This window comes from Leopardus geoffroyi, chromosome A3 (genome assembly GCF_018350155.1).
Source record: "Leopardus geoffroyi isolate Oge1 chromosome A3, O.geoffroyi_Oge1_pat1.0, whole genome shotgun sequence".
NCBI classification, from domain to species: domain Eukaryota; kingdom Metazoa; phylum Chordata; class Mammalia; order Carnivora; family Felidae; genus Leopardus; species Leopardus geoffroyi.
Window position 1 is genome coordinate 96,563,535 of NC_059336.1, and position 17,537 is coordinate 96,581,071.

Here is a 17,537-nt window from a genome sequence, read left to right on the forward strand (position 1 = left end):
CCTTTCAAGCTTCATTCTTGGCAATTTTTATGGCTCTATTCCAAAGGTAATATCCTCTACAACTTACATGATTCCATGGCCTCAAACTGACATCCATGTGGATTCTGTAACTTTGGACTGTAGTGATACATGGGAAGAAGACTCACTTCTAAGTTTCATGAATCACATTATATACGAGCCTGATGATGCCAACAGCAATACACAGCACCTTAGTATGATGGGGCAGCGGGGACTACTTCTTCCCAAAGCTAGATAATAAACAAAAATTCAACCTCAGTGTTTGCAATTCAAATAGCCCATTCCCCACCATCTGGACAACACTGTATAATGTTCTCTGAGGCAAAATATTCTTACAAAATTATTTGTGCAAAACAGCACAACCCACCTTTTCTATTAAGAAAAAAACCCGTCTTAGTACTAATGTGCTTCTCCAAGTAAAAAAGTAAGTATAATTAGGTAAAAGTATTTTTCATCCTTTCCTTTCTCAATTCATCTGCCCCTACCCCTTTCTTTTTTTTTTTTAATTTTTTTTTAACATTTATTTATTTTTGAGAAACAGAGTGAGACAAAGCGTGAGCGGGGGAGGGGCAGAGAAAGAAGGAGACACAGAATCCGAAGCAGGCTCCAGGCTCTGAGCAAGCGGTCAGCACAGAGCCTGATGCGGGGCTCAAACCCACGGACCGTGAGATCATGACCTGAGTCGAAGTCGGACGCCTAAACCCTTTCCGTTTTTTTTAATCCTCAGAATGCATGAATACAGCCTGAAGTTACTATTATGTTATACGACTTCCACCTTATAACCTTACAGTGATAAGTAACATTCCTGTTACTCTCAATATCCAAATCCCCCTGTGTCATGGCTACATACAAAAGGCATATACCCATTGCCCGATATGACAGAATATGGATGGACATGTCATGTGTTGCTTTCAGGCTGAGGCAGTGAAAAAACCACAGTGTTACTCTTTTTTTTTCATTTGCATTAGGGGATATGGAAACATTGTGATGAGATGGCTGAACCAACAGATCAAAGTGGCTTGGAATGTTTTGTTATAACATGGAGGAGGGCTGCCACAGAGATATGTTTGGATGCATATTGGACTCTGAGTGAGCAAAATACACTTGGGTTGTGTTGAGCTTCTGAGGTATAGGTATATGTAAATACCACAGAATCTTCCTACCTATCTTAAGTGATAAAAGGGGTAAGTGTAAGAATGAAGGCTTATGCACTAAAGATGGTATAACAAAACTATTAAAATAGCCCGCTTCCAAAAGCATTACCAAGCTTTAGTGGCAGCCCTGAAAGCCTGCAAGCAGGCATGCTTGCAGACTTCTGAGTGAAAACAGAACAGAACAAAACAAAAAAAGAAACAAAAAAACATACACCTATTAGTTAAATGACTTAGTTGTTTTTGTTTCAATTTGTTTTGCTTTCTATTTTGTAAGTGAAAGCATCTGCTTCTTCATTTTACTAGATACCATGATACAACACATAAATGTTTATCTCATTCATCACTTGTTCCTTGACTCCTGGCAGCTGTGTTCACCCCAACAATGATCCAGACAAATAACTCCAGTCTGTATTACCATTAGGGGATACACTGGCCTACATGATGGGGACACATCACTGAAATTCAGTCCTTCACAGTGTAATTTTTCCTGCTTTAAACAGCCTTGCTTTATTTTTTTTTTCACTATGCTGAAAGCATGGAGAACAATTGCTCAATATCTGAAAACTACGCACTACATGAATAATAATATTCTGCAATGTGGGAGAAAAATCCACATCTACTTTCTTTTATGCCAGACTGATGTGTGCTTTGTTATTTTCACTGGATAAATCTAAGAACTATCAAAGGACAAACTTACAAAACAAAATAAACTGTTTGTACTTTCTTGTCTCAGATCCAACAGCTTTTCAGATTTAGTTTCCATTTATTAGAACAGATTGAAATTACTTATTGGAATTTCTTAGCACTCTTTTATAAGCCCAGTGAACAGGTGTAATTGTGTTTGGTAGATCAATTCATCCATCGCACTATGCCCTGAAAATATGCTAGTTACCAAATAACAGCAAATAGCCGGGTTGTTTAATTATATCAAGTAGATCTATGCCTTTTGATAGAAGTAATCAATTCAAAATGAAATAATAAATCTTACAAGTTGGACAATCTATCCAATTAGTTATTTCTTTTTCTCAAACTCACATTTCAAATTAATGGGCATAAATTTACCACCTATACAACCGACTGATAGAATCTTATCAACATAATGCATGTTAGTGTCTACATTATTAAAATTCTACCAAAGCCTAAAATGGAGAGAACAGCCATGCATAATCATTTAACATTAATTCTAAAGACAAATTTTTCCATTGCAATAGGGAAGTTTTATTCTATTTTCACTTCTACAAACAAGAAGTACTTTGAAGTATTCTAATCAATCACATGTACATCAGTGCAATACTTCAAAATGTCTTCATTATTGAGATGCAAGAGTGTACATTTATCTTTCCCTTGACTAATATTTTTTATGGTAAAAAAAGCACTGCACAAAATGCAAAACACATCATTCAATTCAACACGTATATGTTAAGAACTGATTGGTGACCAGTACTGGAGTTTTTAATGCTCCAGGTAATCTTGATACTGTCTTCACATACCTAGGTTCCACTGAACTCTTTAATTTATTGATTTAGTTGAATCAATCAAATCACTTTTATGAGAATATATTCTACTTCCTTAGTAATGATAGTCTGTGAACTTTGCACCAACAGTTATGTTTGCTTTACAGACATGATGTCTTATCCATTTCCCTTTAAATTTTTTTTTTCAACGCTTATTTACTTTTGGGACAGAGAGAGACAGAGCATGAACGGGGGAGGGGCAGAGAGAGAGGGAGACACAGAATCGGAAACAGGCTCCAGGCTCTGAGCCATCAGCCCAGAGCCTGACGCGGGGCTCGAACCCACAGACCGCGAGATCGTGACCTGGCTGAAGTCGGACGCTTAACCGACTGCGCCACCCAGGCGCCCCTCCATTTCCCTTTAGATAGTAGCATCTCAGAAATGTTTGGTGAAAAAATAATGAATTGATGTCTTTTTATGTTAATATCTAAATGATAAATACATTTTTAACATTTTTTATGTATTTATTTATTTTAGAGAGAGAGAGAGAGAGGGAGCATGAGCAGTAAAGAAAGAGAGAGAATCTTAAGCAGGCTCCATGCCTGGCACAGAGCTTGATGCAGGGCTGGATCTCACAACACTGAGATCATGATCTGAGCCAAAATCAAGAGACGCTCAATTAACTGAGACATCCAGGTGCCCCAAAGAAGAAAGAATTTTTAAAACAGGAATGGGAGTATGACTAGTGATCCCAATTTCCAGGGGTAGCTGTTTATATTGAGAAAGTAAATATCAAGATAGAAAAAACTATTTTTAACACAATTCTTTAAGAATGCTATGGGCTTGGCATTAATATCCACCATGGCTTTATGTGTTGAACAAACTCTCCAGTCAAGAATTGTTTACATTCTTCCTCTCAGACAACAATCTCTAAAACCTGTGTTAATGTTCATTCATTTACATTAAGTACAATGAGAGAATCATAAGATATAAGCAGATTATATGTTCATTTTGTTTATAAGGGTTAACTTTTGGTGGAATGAATAAAATTAAAGAAGAAACCTAAACGTCCATAGATGGATGCATGGATAAAGAAAACGTGGTGTGTGTGTGTGTGTGTGTGTGTGTGTGTGTGTGTGTGTGTGTCCTGATGTCAAAGTCAGGACAACAGAGTATAGAATAGAATGGTGGTTGCCAGGAGTTGAGATATGGGAGAACTGAGGAAATGTTGGTCAAAGGATAAAAATTTCCAATTATAAGAGGAATAAATGGGGGGCATTTTATGTACAGCATGGTGAGTATAGTTAACAATACTGTATCAAATACTTGAAAGTTGCTATGAGAGTAGATGTTAAATGTTTTCACCATAAAAAACCCAAAATGGTAATTATGGGAGGTAATGGACATATAAACTAACCTTATTGTGGTAATCATTTCACAATACATATGTATATCAAATCAACATATTGCACATTTTATAATTATACAATGTTATATGTCAGTTCTATTTCAATAAAACTGGAGAAAAGGAAGACAAAGCAGGTTAAAAAAGAAAAAGCCAAAAATTACGATAATGATTACCTTTAGAGAAAAAACGGGCATGAAAAGGTTTCTATTATCCTCACAATGCTTTATTTCTTGTCCTACATGGCACTTAATGGTGTGCTTAATTTATTATAATTTCTCTGCACAATCAACTATTTGCATATTTTTCTCTATGAATGATCAATTTAATATTAAAATTTTATTTTTAAAAAGGACATAGAGGGGCGCCTGGGTGGCTCAGTCGGCTAAGCGTCCGACTTCGGCTCAGGTCATGATCTCGCGATCTGTGAGTTCGAGCCCCGCGTCGGGCTCTGTGCTGACCGCTCAGAGCCTGGAGCCTGTTTCAGATTCTGTGTCTCCCTCTTTCTCTGACCCTCCTCTGTTCATGCTCTCTCTCTCTCTCTGTCTCAAAAATAAATAAATGTTAAAAAAAATTAAAAAAAAATAAAAAGGACATAGAGAAATAAACATTTTTCAGATGAAAGATAATGAGTCCACCTTAGATATGTTTAAATTGAAATGTCAGTGATGGAGGTGTCCAGTAAATAATTAGATAAATTACACTGGGCTAGAGATTGATATTAGAGTTAGCACAATGTAGTTCCATTATAACTGATAAAAGTTTAAGAATTTATGATTAGGAAACACGACCAGAACACAACCTCAGAATGCAGTCACACATGCAATTAATAAAAAGGGCTTTTTCGTTTGGCACTCCTCCCTGCGCATCTCTCCTACAATCACCGGAAGATAAGATGAACAGTCAGGCCCAAAATTCAGCTAGTTGAGGAGAACTATTCACAATCAATTTTTAATGTTTAACTCCTCTTCACAAGTCTTGTAGGTATGGTTGTAAACCATATGGCAAGACAAATTTATTAGGAAGCCAGGACTCGTGAACACTGCTGGGTTGGATGATGTGATGCACTACTTAGATCCCCTTCAGAAGAGAGGAACATATTTCTCTAATAGCTGCCAGTGCTGTGGGCAGACAGCCTTGAGCTTTTAAACCCTCTGAAAGGATTTTCCTAGTTGAAGAGAACTGTCTCACCCATGTCCACATTTCCTTCTCAATGTCTGCATACAACAACTACTTGGTGTAAAGCCGCACTCTTCATGTTCTAACTCAGGAAAACTCCAGAGAGTCATCTCAACTTCTGAACGGCCCATAGGGTTAGCTTAGGCCTCCAATGAGATTGCATCACACTTCAACTTTTCTTTCTTCCCAATCCTCCTTCCTTCTCTCCAATAGGTGTTGATCCCAAAGAACCTTTTGCAGGTTAATCTACATCTCAGAGACATCTTCTCAAGGAACCTAAAGTGTGGCAATTACCCAATGCTGCTGAAATAGGGAATACAAATATATATTTTAATTAAACTACAATGTGGTCTTTAAAGATGATTTTGATATAGTTTCAGTGGTGTGATGATAGGTAAAGAAACTTTATTATACCAAACAGTGAGTGGGATTTGAAGAAACTCATTCTTCAAGTAGAGGTAGTTTTTAGAATATTTTTCCATAAATACAATGAAATAATAATAATGTTCCATTAGATGTAAGATCAATGTTGGTTTGTTTGTTTGTTTGAGGATGGTTTGAATGTATTTATGTTTGAGGTATGGAAGCTGAGAAAACCTAAGTGGAAAAAGTTAAGAAACAGGATAAATAAAAGCATAATGCAATTTTATCCTTAAAAATACACAATGTTATGGAATCCAGAGAACAGTGTACGGTTGTAAATTAAGATAGAATGAAGTAACTGTTATATTTCATAAATAAGAAAGAGAGATAAAGATAGATACAGCCACAGTTAAGTTTATATAAGAGGTAGATAGTTTAGAAAGTCTTATCAAATTGTTCTCTCTGTGGTGGCGGCAAAAGCTCCCTGAAGGCAGTTGGAAGTTGGGGAGGAGGGTGTACTGGGGTAATTTTTTTAGGTACCCCAGTAAAGAATGGAATAAGGCAAACGTTTATATTGATCCAAGTGTCCAGTTTAGTGTGGGGATAGCAATGGAATTGCAAGTGAGCAAGGGAGTTGAGGTTGCTTGTAAATCTGAGTTTAAAATTATGGAAAAAGAATCATATACTGAATAAACAAAAATATCAAGAAAGGAGGGGTCACTAGACTGAAAACAAAGGGAAGGAGCTAGGCACTCAAAGTATTAATAAGGCAGAATAAAGGAAGTGAGAGTCCTTAGAAATAGGATACAGTCAGAAAATGTGTTATTGTAGGAAGAAAGAACAAAAGAGCTTGGGCTTAAAAAGCTGTAGTCAGAATGTGATGTAGCAATTAGGTATTACAGGACCACCGTGATTCCCAGTAATAACAAGACCCAGGGTCTTGCATGTTTATAGAATTAAGGTCACAAAAACTGTATATTAAATAACTTAAAGACTAGAACTTGGATAGGTTACCCCAAAAAATATTGAAACTACTGCAGGATCAGGATGGGATAAGTTATTTTTAAAAGTTTCTCAGTTTATTATCAATATATTTAACAAATATATGGGAGAGACCAGAAGGTGGATAGTAATGATGAAATGAAGAGTAGTCATAGTCAGTGAGACAGCTGAATGGAAACATTAACTTCCAGGATATATTAATTTCTACCATGAAGTAGAAACATGCTGATCTGTGTTGTGATCCAGTGGTAGTGCAGGAATGGGCAGTATTCTATTGAAATGACTGCTGTCAAAGCAAAATGACAAAGGACAATCAAAAAACCATTTAAATATATGGAAATTTGTGTGTTGTGGAACAGAGGTCCAGAGATCAAGGAGAACAGCAGACAGTTGGGACATGGGGGATAGAAGCTCTGAACAATCTGGGAATGAGAATCCAGAGAAGATATAACCATAATAATTTGAATTTGAACTATAACAAGGAAGATGGATTTGTGACACACAATTAAGTTAACTGGCTTCTCAAGTTTTGAATAGACACCTGGTATGTATCTATTCAATGCTGGCATAAGTGAAGGACCCTGCAGTATCAAGGTTATGGTGACACCAGCAGCCATGAAATATCTACATATTCATTAAATTAAATTTCTTGTATTTGTATAATGATGGTTCCATCTAATCTAATCATCACAGGTCTTTACATGAGGTAAAAAGAGGTAACACACATCAATCACTTTTCTCTATGATTTATTTATGTATCTCTCTAGCTGTCTAACTACTTACAGTGGTTCTGTTTTAAGGAGACCCTCTTTATAGTGTACATCAGTAAATTGGCCCTTAATATAACTGCTGATATATTCAGGGTTAAATCTACTATCTTACTACCTTTTTGTATTTGTCTCATGTTTTATATTCACAAATATCTCTTTTTGTAACTTGTCTTGGGTAAATTAATTATTAATGTATTGTTCCATTTTATCTATCAATGATTTTATTATTTACACATTCTCATTTTTCTTTTAGTATTTACCCTAACTATAACAAATATACACTTTATTCAAGGTTAATATGAATTGGTCCTTTATCCACTTTCCAAAAATGAGTGCTGAGAATATTTTAAGTTGTTTATTCACTTTCTGCCCTATATTCCATTATCATTACGCATCTTAATTCTCTTTACGTTTAGGACCCTATGCCAAGTAATAATTATTTCATTCTATAAATGTTATATAAGATGTACCCACATGCATACCCTTCTCCAACCTTGATTATACCCTGAATCTCTAGGATTATTATCAGGAGTCATCTTTCTGCTATGAAGTACATTTTAGGTAGGGGTATGAGTGTGTGTATGAAATAGAGATAGAGATGATAGAGGAGATAGAGATAGAGATAGAGATAGAGATAGAGATAGAGATAGAGATAGAGACTGAGTCACTAAAATTTCATAGTTATTTTTTATCTAAAAGTTCTTTATGTAAACTTCATTTTTAATTTTTCAAGAATTAACAAATTTTTTTGGCTTCCATATTTGTGATGAAAATTCTACAGTGCATTGTTCTCTTGTATTGTTCTTTTAAAGATTGACTTGTCCGGGGCGCCTGGGTGGCGCAGTCGGTTAAGCATCCGACTTCAGCCAGGTCACGATCTCGCGGTCTGCAAGTTCGAGCCCCGCGTCGGGCTCTGGGCTGATGGCTCAGAGCCTGGAGCCTGTTTCCGATTCTGTGTCTCCCTCTCTCTCTGCCCCTCCCCTGTTCATGCTCTGTCTCTCTCTGTCCCAAAAATAAATAAACGTTGAAAAAAAATTTGAAAAAAAAAAAAAAAAAGATTGACTTGTCCTTCCTTTGGCTGCCTTTAAGATTTTATGGTTTTCTATATATTTCTCTTGAATATGTTGCAGTTCTTGGATCTGTGGCATTTTCTCAATTTTGGAAAATTTTTTCTGTTTTCATTCTTTTTACCTTGTGTTCACTCTCCTATGCCTCTGGGATTCCATAGATAAATATAGAAATAAATTTATATTATATAAATATATATTTACATAAATACCTTTCACTTTCCCTATATTATTACATACTTTTCTATTGGCATTCTTCAGCTAGCATACTTTTCTCTGTCATATCATACAATCCACTAATTCTCTTCAACTCTTTAATCTGCCATGTGAAATACATATATTGACTTAATTTCATTTTACTTTTTTTAGTACTAGAATTTTTCAATTGATTTATATTGTATCCCATTCTTTGAATAATTTTGCATTATTTCCTTCATTTAATTAATATTTCATTCAGCTGTTTTAAAGATTCATGTCAGTGAAGTTTAAAAAGTAGATGATAGCGTCACCTAAGTGGTTCAGTCAATTAAGCATCCTACTTTTGATTTCGGCTCAGATCATGATCGGTCATGAGATGGAGCCCTATTGAATATGGGATTTTCTGTGTCCCTCTCTCTCTGCCTCTCCCTCATTCCCTCTGTGTCTTGCTCTAAATAATAAACATTTGAAAAAAATAAAAATAAAAGTTCATGTCATATACTTGGAAAATCTTTTAATTCTCACTTTGTTCAGTTCTTACATAGTCTTAATCTTAGTTCTTATTAAAGAATTTCTGAATATTATAGAAAAAGTTGTAGAGATTTTTTAAGGCTCTCGATGACCTAGTAGAGGATATACTGTTATTGTTTGTCTCTCAGATTAAGGATAAATCTCCTTTATATAACGAGGATTACAACAATTCAAAACTGGGGGGCACCCAGGTGGCTCAGAGTCGGTTAAGTGTCCAACACTTGATTTCGACTCACGTCATGATTTCACAGTTCGTGAGATCCAACCCCATATTGGGCTCAGGCTCTTCCCCTGCTCGTTCTCACTCTCTCTCTTTTCTCCCTCTCTCAAAAATAAATAAACATTAAAAATTCACAAAAAGAAAAAAACAATTCAAAACTGGGATTTAATCCTTGTGTGGCTTATTTTCCATTCACGTTTATTCTTAGGATGCAGCCCTTTTAGCTACTTCGTGAATGAATGACCAAGGTTTCCATCAGAGAACTTCTTTAGTAGGTCCTGAACTCATTTTTTTTATTCCCAAGATCCATAGGTCCACGGAGAATTCAGTTTCACCTCTGTGGTTCTCAGCTCTAGATTCTCTGCCCCCATCTTCTTCATATTTCAACCACGCTTTCTAGTAGATCAAGAACAAATCAACATCAACAATTAGCCTCTTTTCTCTATCCTTTTTCAGGTCTTGACTGCAAATCCTAGCTTCTTGAAGACTGTGATGCCTTCAAATATTAGATTTTCCAGTTGTTCTCAGCATGTGGGTTGGTTCAAAATTGCTAGCCATTTTTGCAGAAGCAGAGTTTTCTTATTCCTTTCAATAAATGGCACTGCGTTGAACTTATTTCCTCAAGCCAGAGATATAAGGAATCATGTACACAGTGATTTGTCCTATCCTTTATTTATCCAAGAAATAAGTTAATTCTGTCAAGTTCATTTCTTTGATACCTTTCAATTCCATTCCTCCCTCCATTTTCCAGTACCCCCATGACTACTGGCTAGCACATTTAATTTTCAACTGGATTAAGAATTCAGCCTTCTAAATGATCTCCCCATCTTGATTTTTATTGCTTGATTTTTTTTATTCTATTATCATACTGCCATTCAGAATGTTTGTCCTAAAATTCATTTCTTATTGAGTAGCTCCCATACTTAAATTCCTTCTATCCTAAAATACAAAATAAAAATTCTTTAACATTATATTATAATATTTTTCATGAATACATATGTGTTTATCTCAGCTATGTCAGCTCTCATGCTTCCATGCTTACCGTATGTTTCCGCCACATTTGACTAGCTTAAGTTCTTGAAAACACCATGAACTTGACTTTGTGCATACTCTCTCCCATTGTTTTTGGAGGACAAATTTTGGTACCGGTTTCTCAAGAATGATTTCTCTGATCAATAGCCACACTTGTTCTGACTCCCAGGTATATACGAGTGTCCTGTCCTGGCTCTTCCTCAAGCTACTTAAAGATCAGGAAGTATAGTAAGTGCAAAAATCTATTTTTTTTTTTTTGTAAATAGATATATAGCACATGTAGCTGAGGTATATGAGTGAGGGGAAGAGACAGATAACAAGGTCAAAGATGGTAGAAATAAAAAAAATATGGGTGAAAGATATTTGAAGCATTTTTTAAAGTGCCATGGGAATCTTTGGAAGGTTTATGCATGGCATATTCATGCACCCCAAAATTAGGCCTGTGTCTAACATATAGTATAATTCAACATATTTGAATTAAAATATTCAACCAATTTATTCATGAGTTGAATACATGTTATACACAAATACTCTATCTGACGCTGAAAAATACATAAAAATGCATAAAGTACTTAGTCCTTAAGGTCCCTGCATTCTTCCAGTGAACTTATAACATGAATACAAATATATTTTATGTAAGTTCAAATGTGAAGGTGAAATACATTAAAAAGGCTATGGCTTTTTTTTTAGGTTCTTATTTTAATTCCAGTTAGTTAAGTAGAGTGTTCTATTAGTTTCAGGTATACAATTTAGTGATTCAAGTCTGTTCTTTGGTTTGCCTCTCTCCCTCTCTCTGATTTCGCCCTTTGTTCATTTGTTTTGTTTCTTAAATTCCATAGGAGTAGAATCTTATGGTATTTGTCTTTCTCTGACTTATTTCACTTAGCATTATATTCTCTAGCTCCATTCATGTTGCAAATGGCAAGATTTTATTCTTTTTTATGGCTGAATAATACTCCTCTGTGTATGTGTGTGTGTGTGTGTGTGTGTGTGTGTGACACTATATCCATTCATCAGGCAATATTGGGCTGTTCCCATAATTTGGGTATTGTAAATAATGCCACTATAAACATAAGGATGCCTATATCCTTTTGATTTAGTGTTTCTGTATTCTTTGCATAAATACTCTGTAGTATGGTTAAAGGATCATAGAGTAATTCCATTTTTAACCTTCTGAGGAACTTCCATACTGTTTTCCACAGTGCCTGCACTAGTCTGCATTCCCACCAACAGTAGAGGATGGTTCCTTTTTCTCTGCATCTCCAAAAAAGCCATGGCTTAAAACAAACAAACAAACAAACAAACAAACAAACGACAACAACAAAAAGACACTCATTCTAATGAGAGAGACCTTCAAAGTGGTGAAACAGATTATCTTTCTAAAACATTTTATTGGAAAAAAAATCTGTAAAGATTTTTTGAAAACGGTATAATGATCTTCTGAAAAAAATTCACCTAGATTCACCAATTGTTAATATTTTGTCATATTCTTTTTGTTCTTTTATTATTATTTTGCTGATCTGTTGAGAGTAAACTGCAGTCATTGAACCCCTTCAACCTAAATACTTGAGCAAGTATCTACTAAAAACAGGACAGATTCCTACAGGAACACACCACAAGCATTCAATATAGAAACTTTAGCATTACTATCATACTATTATCTAATATATAGTCTATTTCAACCTTCACAAATTATTCCAGTTCTGTCTTTAATAGGATTTTTTCTATCCAGGAATCAGCCAAGAACCAGGCATTTCATTTAGCTTTCACATTTTTATAGTCTCTTTTTAATTTGGAACAGTTGTCAGCTTTTTTTTTTTCTGTCTCTAATAGATCATCATTTTTTAAGACTACCATTTTTTAAGAATACAGGCTAGTGGGGCGCCTGGGTGGCTCAGTCGGTTAAGCATCCGACTTCGGCTCAGGTCACGATCTCGTGGTCTGTGAGTTCGAGCCCCGCGTCGGGTTCTGTGCTGACCGCTCAGAGCCTGGAGCCTGTTTCAGATTCTGTGTCTCCCTCTCTCTCTGACCCTCCCCCGTTCATGCTTTGTCTCTCTCTGTCTCAAAAATAAATAAACGTTAAAAAAATTAAAAAAAAAAGAATACAGGCTAGTGTATGTGCATTACCAGGTGTGTGTGTATGTGAGTAGGATTGTTTGATCATGATCATACTCAAGTTATACATTTTTGGAAAAATTATCACATTCTGAAAGGTGATATTTTATACAAGTTTTGAGAGGTAGAAAACAATTACACAGAGGAATGTCACAGAAGACAGAACTAGGAATTGAATTTAAGATTCTTAATCCTAACAAGGCTTTTACCACTCACTATAGATACTATGGATGACTGATTGACAGCCTGAGACTTATTTTTTTGATCAACGTGAAATTATTAAAAATTAAGTGTGTCCAATAGAAGGCTTGAATGATTTTTTTTCAAAAGACAGACTGTGGAGCACCTGGTGGCTCAGTCAGTTGAATGCCTGACTCTTGATTTTGGCTCAGGTCATGATTCTAGATCTTATCTGCTTAAGAATCTCTCTCTGTCTCTGCCCCCTCCCCCATTTGAGTGCTTCCTCTCTCTCTAATAAAAAAATTTTTTTAAATTAAAAACAAACAAACAAAAGATAGAGTGTGGTATAATATAACCCTAACTGGTTGCCTAAAGAAAACATTCAACGCTAGTCTGTAGTTAACGGCAGATATAAGCAATCTCTAATTAGAAATTGTTTTATTTTTTTATTTAAATTTAATATTTTTTAATGTTCATTTGAGAGAGAGAGAGAGCGAGAGAGATTGTGGATGGGTGGGGGAGGGGCAGAGAGTGAGGAAGACACAGAAATGAAGCAGGCTTCAGGCTCCCAGCTGTCAGCACAGAACCCAATGTGGGGCTTAAACTCATGAACCATGAGATCATGACCTGAGCCAAAGCGACACATTTAACCAACTGAGCCACCCAGGCGCCTCCAAATTCAGTTTAGATCTTTAAGGTGTTTATACTTTTTGATAGGAAAAAATGAAGAACTTTTGCTTTAGGGTCAAAAAGGTATACCCAGTATTAAAGCAGGCCTCAATAAACTATTAACATCTGCAGATGTTAATACATTCATGATAGTAATGATAGTGATGGTAAATTCAGAAGATGTTCAAATTAGGTGAACATGGTATGGGATACCGTAGAATCACAGAGACATAAAACAATCACATTCTTACAGACCATCCCCTTATTTGGTAGATATAGTAAACCCAGAGAGACTTACCCAAATTTACAAAGCTGGAAACTAGTGTAGACGAATCTCTTTCCTAGGATTCTCAATCCATTGTCCAACTGACTGATTCCTAGAATACGCTTACAGAAATGACAGAAATTCTACTTCATGGATAAACAGCCTCTTGCCATGACTGCCTCCTTCACAGATTAGGCCTCTTATAGTTGGGACCTCATCTCCCAATGGGGATATGCCAGAAGAAAATTCACAACTGCTTAATAAGACCCACTTTTAGCCTCATTTATTTTGACCTTCAAGCATTTACTTACTGAAGTGCATGAAGTTTCTATTCAGATTAATGCCAAGTTTCAATTGCCATAGACCACATGAAAAATCATTTTTTTCATGTGATTCCCCAAAAATGAATTCAACAACACTTTTATCAGCCATGTTTTTAATCCATTAGCAATATTGACTTTGCCATGAAATGAGAGTAATTCAATTTTAAATTATGTTATAAAGCTGAAATTATTATAGCTTTGCCTGCTAGTTTTACAGTAGTTAAGGCTATGTCAGGGTTTTCATGCTGAAGCTTTATATTTCAAAGTTTTACAATCAGACATTAAAGAAAAAAAAAAAAGCCAAATGGCTTTTGAGACTGCATTGGCGCCTGTGAGAAATCCATGTCAGGCTTTTTATTCAAAGAGATCCACTTCGATGGGCAAGTCCCTCTGCTTAATAACTTTCATTATTAGATTGGCTATGGGTGCTACTGACACATTTTCCTAATGCTACAGAGTGGGGCCCACTTTGGGGTTGTTCCTCCTCAGTGTCAGGCATGGAGCTCTAGGTGGTACTCTAAGTAGAAGACAGAAGATACAATACAAGCCACCCAGACTTTTAATACCTGACTATGGGCAGATGACTTAATATTGTTGAGCCTCGGGGCAACTGGGTGGCTCAGTCGGTTGAGCATCTGACTTCGACTTCAGCTTGGGTCATGATCTCAGGGTCTGTGAGTTAGAGCCCCGCATCCGGCTCTGTGTTGACAGCTCAGAGCCTGGAGCCTGCTTCGGATTCTGTATCTCCCTCTCTCTCTGCCCCTCCCCCACTCATGCTCTGTCTCTGTCTCTCTCTCTCTCTCTCTGTCAAAAATAAACATTAAAAAAGTTAATATTGTTGAGACTCAAGTTATTTAAAATGAAGAATGAGGAAAAACCTATCTTATCTTTCTGAAAGCAAGTGACTGGACCTTTTGTAATCCTTTCCAACACCCATATCTATGAGTTTAAAATCAGGAGGCACCTGGGGCACCTGGGTGGCTCACTCAATTAAGCATCCGATTTCAGCTCAGCTCAGGATCTCATGGTTCATGAGTTTGAGCCCACATCGGGCTCTGTGCTGACAGCTCAGAGCCTGGAGCCTGCTTCAGTTTCTGTGTCTCCCTCTCTCTCTCTGCTCCTTCCATGTTCATGCGATCTCTCTCTCTCTCTCAAAAATAAATAAGAAAACATTTAAAAAATAATAAATTGAATAAATATAAATAAGTAAGTAAATAAATAATAAAATGAGGCACCTACTATAAGAGATCCTTAGTAATAGAAAAGAGATTTTTATCTCCATCTCAAATTTGAGACATTAAAAAAACATCATTACCCAAAATAACCAATATAAAGCAAGTACTGGCCTTAAAACATATTTATTTAAATTATATCCCCCAATAAATTGCAAATGAACATTGTAGCTATTAATCACTTGGCATGAATATTCTGAAGACAGATCTATATTAAACATTCTTGATGGGCCATGTACAGGAAATGGACATAAATGAAATTACTATTCTTTGATGGAAAGCTCCCTGAAGTCAGAAAGAATAGTGAACTAAGAAGAGAATGGACAACAGTGTTGAGTAAATTGAAACTTCCTCCATAACTCTGCTCAGGATCACTGGTGTCATTTATATTTAGTTTCATGCCACATGGGACGCTTGGGTGGTTCAGTCAGTTAAACTTCCAACTCAGGTCGGATTTTGGCGCAGGTCATGCTCTCACAGTTCAGTTCGTGAGACGGACTCCTACATTAGGCTCCATGCTGCACAGAGCCTGCTTAGGATTCTCTCTCTCCCTCTCTCTGTCCCTCTACCATTTGCTCCTTCTCTCTCTCTCTCAAAATAAAAAAAGTAAAAAAATAAAAATTTTAGTTTGACTCCACACAAATTTAAGCCTCTTATAGGCATAACAATGTTCTGACATCATGCTTTGTTTCAATAAATAAGATGGCTTTCATGCTTCTTGGAAATGTATGACTTTATGTTGAGGAAGCTATGCAAATTCTTAATGACAGTAATAGTTTCTGTACCTTCTGCATTTACTTAGTGGCCAGCATGAAGCTACATAATTTATATATATCCTCTCGGTTAATAATCATAACGATCCATGGAGGAGTTATCGTCCTTTCACTGGTAATGAAATGGAGACTTAGGAGAAATAACCTCATCAAGGTCATTTGTGAGTGACAAATTCATTATTAGGATCTGGCTTTCTTAAAGCCTGCAGGTTTTTTGTTTGTTTGTTTGTTTGTTTTTTCTCCAGGTTATAAATGCTTTGTGCTTCTAACACAGAAGAAACTTGGTGATGGATATATAGCCATTTGATGTTTCTCTGAGTAAGAGTTCCAGTTCAGGCTCTCTTTCTTATAGAATGTAAATGAATAGCTACATATACATATGTAATTGTTACCAAAATTAAGTTAATCACTAAAGGAAGATTTATCTGAACTTTCTCTTGTATTTCTTTCACCTTTTCCACAAGGCCCTGGAGCCTCTGACCTCTCAAGAAGATGTAGGTCCTTCCAATATCATTTTTAAAATCTTATTGCCATCACTGGAACATCCATTTGAGCCACTTTGAGATATATGGCACATCTTGGGTCCTTGGCTATAATTAAGATATTTTCTGATGTTACTTCACTTTCCTATGGTCCAGAGTCTTATCAACTGTTTTGCTGTGATTGCTCTGAAGTGGTTTCAGAATACAATTGATTTACTTGTGACATCAGTGTCACTTATAGGAGATACTTCAAGTGTGACATCTAGGCCTTGGATAGATGACACCTTTGCATCTAAAATACTGAGAGTTGTTTCAATTTGTTATATATGATGAGAAAGATCTGTCAGTTTCTCCTTACAAACTGTAGAAAAGGGTTGAGGAACTGTACTGTGCGCACCACAAATTGGTTTAGAAATGCCACCGTTATTTTCTGGTGAACAGCTGGTACTTCTGTTGGTTCTATGCCTGACCTCATAAGAGGAAGCCCACCTTCATCCATCTCCTTAATGGGTGGGAGACCCAGAGCTCACCCATAAACCCCTCACCAGTGGGGTTGCCCAAGCCTGCACTCTTAAATTATATGTTACATAATATACAATGGAATACTACTTGGCAATGATAAAGAATGAAATCTGGCCATTAGTAGCAACATGGATGGAACCGGATGGTATTATGCTAAGTGTAATAAGTCAGGCAGAGAAAGACAGATACCATATGTTTTCACTCATATGTGGATCCTGAGAAACTTAACAGACGACCGGGGTGGGGAGGAGCAGGGGGAAAAAAGTTACAGAGATGGAGGGAGGCAAACCATAAGAGACTCTTAAATACTGAGAACAAACTAAGGGTTGATGGGGGCTGGGGGAGAGGGGAAAGTGGGTGATGGGCATTGAGGAGGGTACCTGTTGAGATGAGCACTGGGTGTTGTATGGAAACCAATTTGGCAATAAATTATATTTAATAATAAAAAAGATAAAAAAATAAACTCTCATAATTTCCTAGCAGAACAGAAAAACAAATTAATCTCTCAGTGAAGACAAGGAAATCATTTTGTAAGTGAAATCTCTAGCACTCAACATTCCCTAAGTGAGACCAAGTCGTACAA

At 36.3% G+C, this 17,537-nt stretch overlaps 1 pseudogene; it reads right to left on the reverse strand.

Moving 5' to 3' along the window:
• Positions 1-16,352: 16,352 nt before the first annotated feature.
• On the reverse strand, positions 16,353-16,931 carry LOC123579719 (annotated as a pseudogene).
• Between the last annotated feature and the right edge of the window lie 606 nt (positions 16,932-17,537).